The sequence below is a fragment of the Nansenia antarctica genome (assembly GCF_963989245.1).
Source record: "Nansenia antarctica genome assembly, chromosome: 2".
NCBI lineage: Eukaryota > Metazoa > Chordata > Actinopteri > Argentiniformes > Microstomatidae > Nansenia > Nansenia antarctica.
This window is the reverse complement of record NC_137675.1, coordinates 27,190,937-27,197,130: the sequence shown is the minus strand read 5'-3', so window position 1 is coordinate 27,197,130 and position 6,194 is coordinate 27,190,937. Positions and strand designations below refer to the sequence as shown.

Here is a 6,194-nt window from a genome sequence, read left to right as displayed (position 1 = left end):
CTTTTTAAAACTTTTTTTTATTTCTTTTGTTTGGAGAGCATACACGGAGGGAATATAGGCTCCTTCTTTCTGACCGTCGGTAGTAGAATAACTAAAGTCACTGGACTCTATCGCCCCCTGTCGCTAGGAAGAGGAACGGCAATTGGCGGTCGGGGAGTGGAGTCACAGGGTTGTTAATTACTGTTTTCTCCATGGATGACCTCAATGCTGCGTCCCTGTTTGTGTCCTTCACCGATGGTTTTACATTGTAGAAGATTGGTGTATGCTTAAACCAATCCTATGCATTTCAAATCAATGTGGGGGGGGGGGGGGAGTGTACAAGTGCATACTTCAGGAGACGGGTGAAGATATAGGACACGACGGCAGTTTACTTTCTAGTCACTTCCCCTCCCCCACTCCTATACACCTGGGGGGTATTCCATCAACGTCACTGAAGGAAAATCTAGGCTTATTTTGATTAAGTCTCACGAGACTCCTTTAGCGATGTTGATGGTATACGGCCCCCTGAGAGCGTTGGATTGACGTAAGCGATATGGTCGTATGGCTTCTTCATTTGGCTCTCTCATTGGCTGGGTCGACATGCCGCCATATTGCTTAAACATATCCAATCCTGTCAGAGCCACGGGATTACCCAGCGGGCCGTGCTTTCTATTTGGACTTCGGCAGATGGATGTGAAGAAGACCTCTCTTCGTTTCCCCTCAGCTCATCAAGCCTAACCCCCAGGACGTGTGGAAGGTGGCTGGACTAGTCCATCTGTGAGATGGTATGAGGGGGGGAGGGTTTATCAACCACCCCCCTCTTTGGGTCTTTGTCTTGGAACGGTCCACTTTGATGTCGGTTTTTTTTTTTCATTTTCTGACATAGGTAGGTGGAACACAGACTTTTTTTGTTTTGTTTCGTTTTTTTCTTTTAAAAAAGAAAACTAAAACACACAAACATAATTTCCTGCTGGTGTACCTAACTGACCTGAAATGTATTGTGACAATGCACTGTATAATTTGTATGTAATATATTTAATGAAAGATTATAACAAAACTGTATTATCATTCATTACAAACATTTTGTGTTGTTTGTCCTGAAAAATGCATTTTAATTTCAAACATATACATAAATATACGCATATATACATATACGCTTTGACACTTGACATAGATACCTAATGCAACATCATCAACTATTTTTACATTTATTTTTATCTTCCACCTCTCTGACTCCTTTCAGATCCACAAGGGGGCGTAGTGATGATTTGGGACGGGAAGACAGAACCACAGTAGCTGCTTTTACAGATGCAGCAGATGCTTTTATCCATACGTTTTTTTTGTATGCATGTTACGGTACATGTGGGAAAACAGTTTATGTCGGCATTTCCAGGGACATGGCAGCATAAAACGTTGACTTGGTACATGCTGGCATGTCTAACCCTACCCCTAACCGTAGCACCCTACCACCTAACCCTAGTTTTTCCACATGTACCGTATTCCCACATGTGCCGTAACATATATGTATATATGGTCCCACGGGAATCGAACCCAAAACCTTAGTGCTGTGATTCTGTGCGGTTGCACAGAGGAGAAACACATTGCGTGGGCTGTGACTTCTGCTAAACTGAAGTAACAACTCATCACTTCTCAATAATAGATCTGTACAGTAGGATACTCATGGCCAGGGCACCAACCCTAACACCTGGGCTACACCAGATACCTCTACCTCAGCAGTGTGTGTGCGTTTCATTTCGGCGCCCCATGTTAACAGGTTAGAGCAGCCACACAGCCATGTTAACAGGTTAGAGCAGCCACACAGCCATGTTAACAGGTTAGAGCAGCCACACAGCCATGTTAACAGGTTAGAGCAGCCACACAGCCATGTTAACAGGTTAGAGCAGCCACACAGCCCATGTTAACAGGTTAGAGCAGCCACACAGCCCATGTTAACAGGTTAGAGCAGCCACACAGCGTGAGACGCGTGCAGCATCAGTCAAAATCATCTCCCTTCTAAAACTGCCATCCCCCCTTTCCATCCCTTATGTCATTTTAGCAAAGAACGTGGTATTATTGCTATTTCAATATTTCGTTTTGTGCATATTGAGTAAAATACTGTGGGTGGGGGGGGGGGGGGGCACGCACCCATGCAATGACATTTTTACCAAGTCACTGACACTGAAGTCACTGACGCTGTGGGGATGCTAAAATTGTCCCCATATGATAAAATCCACCATCGCCCCTGATTTTCTTTTACAACTTGAGTACTGGACGCGCGCCTCAAGAGGGCTCCCCATGTAAGCACAGTTTCGTGCAGTTTCGTGCACCTTCTAGTCACTAGAATCTAGTGGTTCTAACTCTATGGTTGACAGACAGTGGAGTTTCCTTTCACAACAAAGACAGAGACTTGAGGTGCGTCCAAATCGTGTTTCCTCGCGTCCTCTCTCCTCGCTTCCTTCCCTCCCACCATGTAAGAGTTGACCAACAGTTGACCAATCACGTAGCATAGTAGCTGAGGGTCAGAGGTTAAATGAGTCACGGAATCTTCTCTGTGAGGTCAGTGGAGTACGTGATGCAGGTAGCGTTCTGGGTCCTTCCTCCCCTCCTGCCTGACGACCCCCGACCTCCAGGAGGACGTACCAGGGGGCACGGCGAGTCTCTCGCAGGGCCTCAGTGGCTCCACCAATGGGACGCCTCCCTCCGCCCCCTCTGACCCTCCAGGGTGAGGGTCTAGGCCCCCGAAATCGCCGGGGGACTCCCCCTCAACGTCGCCCTCGCGATGGCCCGACGACACCTCCTTGATTCTGGGGGAAACACGAACTACGTTTTGATCGTTGAATATACTTGTAGAATGGTTTTATAAAACACAGACATGTGATGCTGTCTTCGTGTTTGTTGGTTTCGTAAAAACAACGATTTCAAAATCAACCATCTCCCCTTCTGTTGACTTTGTGGCGGTAGGAAATAACAAAAGTAGTTTTTTTGGTGTGTCTTCTGCATATTTGAGAAAGAGTGTGTGTGTGTGTGTGTGTGTTTTCTGTGGCCTTGCCTGTATCTGTGTGTGTGTATTAAGCTCTGACCTAATCAACATCAAGCAAACAAAGTGCGCAAACACACACACACACACAGAGTGACACAGTGTTCCATCCTAATCATCCTTGGCTTATCTGGCTGGAGATCAGGGACAGGTCACAAGCACTTCCTGTACCCAACATTCCCCAAGATTACTGTCACCTCAGAAACAGACTGGCACCGGTTGCCCTTTGACCTTTGACCCAGCTCTAAGATCAGCTTACCCTCCCCCTGATCGTAGCCAGAGGCGTCCAATCTCACATGAGCTGAAATGTGACAGCTGCTGGTGGTTAACAAGCCGGCAGCCCATTTAAATTAATGTTCAGACTTTTGTCCGAAGGCTCTGATCCACCTGGGTTCCCTGCGTCTGTCTATCTGTCTGTCTCTCTCTCTCCCTCCCTGCCCCCCCCTCCCCCTCCCTCCCTCCCTCCTCCTCTCACCTGAGGTGTCCGAAGGCTCTGATCCACCTGGGTTCCCTGCGTCCGTCCGTCCGTCTCCCCGTCCTGCTCCGGGCTCTCGCCCTCAACCCAACCAGCGCCTGGGCCAACCCCGCCACATCCTCCTCCTCCTCCTCCTCTTCATCCCTCTTCTCCTCCCCCTCCACCTCTTCTCCTCCCCGTCCTCCGTCTCTTTCCCTTCCGCCCCACACCAGCCGCGCCCGCCGCTCCCCCGCCTCGCCCTCCCCCGCCACGTGGAACAGCCTCTGCAGCTGACGCAGGTTCACCCCCGCGAAGATGTTGGAACGGCCCGACTTCCTGCTGCGGCGCCCACCGGGCTGCCAGAGGCGGGACGGACCATCGTCCGCCGAGGGGGGTTCCGAGTCAGACATTGGTCCCAGGGAGGGAGGGAGGGTAGGAGGGAGGGTGGAGGGGTGAGAAGGAAGGTGGTGGGGTGAGGTGGGGATGGGGGGAGGGGGTGGATAGAGAAGAGGACCACCCAGAGAGGAACCTACGAACAAAACAGCACAGATAAACATTAGCCAACATTAGCCAATCAGCAACAGGCCTTCCTGGCAACTGCCTGGTTACCTGGATACCCTATCTATGTGGTAACAAAGGCCCTGTCCTCAGGCCCCCACAGGCCACAGAGTGGCTGCGTTCGTAAATTCGCTCTGGAAGTCTGAGCAATTCAGCTCTCATGGAATGCCTCTCTCTGTCCAATCGAATGACTCACGTCCCTTTATGACGTTGAACCCCAGTGTGCGCTTCCGGCACCCTCAGAGCGAATTTACGAACGCAGCCAGTCAGAGTCAGTGAACGGTATCAGGGCAACGCAAACAAACGAAAGAAGAAAAGAGGAGGAGAGACAGAGAGAGGTAACAGAAAGGCTGTTGTTGGCCCAAACAAGAGGTAAACAAGTAGCTTATATGAACAAAGTTGTCTGACAGATACACACTGACAGTCAGTAGCCAGGTATTACAGCTGTGTTCATGACATACAGTAGAGATATCACACTCACATGGTAAAGGGTCACACTCTGAGATTCTTTTGAATGAAAAGTGCAATACAAATTTAAAAATGCATTATTATTATTATTATTATTATTATTGTTATGTATTATTAAGGGTCAGTAGGGAACGCAGCTCATCTGTTTATTAGTTAACTAGTCACATTTTGGGTAAATGCCCACTGGGAACCTTGGGACTATTGACTACGTCGACGCGTCGTCCCAGCCCTACTTGGGACACAAAACCCCACTGAGGTTGAGATTTAAAACGGTTAAGGAAGGGTTGAGTTAGGGTTGGGGTAAGGTTGGGTTAGGGTTGGGGTAAGGTTGGGTTAGGGTAAGGTTGGGTTAGGGTAAGGTTGGGTTAGGGTTGGGGTAAGGTTGGGTTAGGGTTAGGGTACGGTTGGGTTAGGGTTAGGGTTGGGTTAGGGTTAGGGTTGGGTTAGGGTTAGGGTTGGGTTCAGGTCAAGGATCCCACTTAGTATCTACCATAATATTAGTCAGTTAGTCATTGAGTGGCTTGCCCTACAAGCTCTAAACACAAACATTTATGTAAATAAATACCTAGTAGATGGAATATATTTGTAATAACTGTTAAACTGAATAAAATCAAGTCCAGGTCCTCTGATGATGATGTGGCGTGACAAAAAAAACATAGCTAATAAATAAATAAATAACAATAACAATAATAATAACAAATAAATAATAATAATAACGTATAATTAAAATTTTCCTTTTAGAGTAGGGTTGGGGCAGGGAAAAAACAACGATATTTAAATATGAACTGTTTCGAACTCCTGGCACTCCTGGTGTAAAGTACTTGTGACTATTCTCCTCTTCTTTGTAGACTTTTACTATTTAACAACGTTTGCAGTTGGAGGCTACGAAGAGAACAGCCTCCAGTAAATGGATGAAGCGTTGAAGAGCAGCTTGACCCCCGCTCAGCCCCTGCAATGCGGAAACACGCTAATGACTAGCAGCACTTGACAGCGAATGCGTAGTTAATTACGTATATGCAATGATGACAATTCCCCCGATGAGACACAACGCGCATCCCGCGTCGTATGCGCGCTTTGGGGAATGATGGGAGCCAGCCTGACAGACTGTTGCACCAGTCAAACAGACGATCAGAAACAAGACACACGAGTGAGTAAACACAACATATAATCTCAGGATTACGCCTAAACCAAGATGCACTTTGATCTTTAAAAACAACGTGCACGTTACGTGTCAAAATGGGTCAGACTGATCGGCTTCTAACAATAATCATTGAGATGAATATCTTACCCCTCGTCAAGTGGACGCAGTAGCCTAATTATGATTCGTTTTTTGTTTTTTTTAAAGTTGTACTGCTCCGATATGAAACTCCATATTGTGGAATTTCCCCGCTACTCAATCCCACGTCGCACGGGTGGAGAACGCAGTTGCGCAAAAGTTTTCGATCCAGAACAGAAGGCGCTCCCCGTGCGCTCTCTCAGCGACCAATAGTATGACAGCTGGGATTGGGAACTGTCACAACTCGACCTCCTATACGTCCGAGGCGACCCACTTCTGACCAATCACACAATGCAGAAAAGGAGCGTCATTGTCGGCCTATGGCCACGCGACTGGGAAAGGGAGAAAGGTGTAATCCTACATTGACGTCAGCGCTCACCTCAAAACGCAGGAACAATCTGTCAAGCGAAATGCATTTTCCC

At 47.8% G+C, this 6,194-nt stretch overlaps 1 long non-coding RNA gene across 1 annotated transcript; it reads right to left on the bottom strand.

Moving 5' to 3' along the window:
- Nucleotides 1-2,058: 2,058 nt before the first annotated feature.
- Nucleotides 2,059-3,626, bottom strand: LOC308151930. Its single transcript, XR_013937315.1, has 2 exons — nt 3,492-3,626; nt 2,059-2,783 (listed from the first exon to the last, which is right to left on the bottom strand). It is a non-coding gene; the product is annotated as an uncharacterized lncRNA (long non-coding RNA).
- Nucleotides 3,627-6,194: the final 2,568 nt, after the last annotated feature.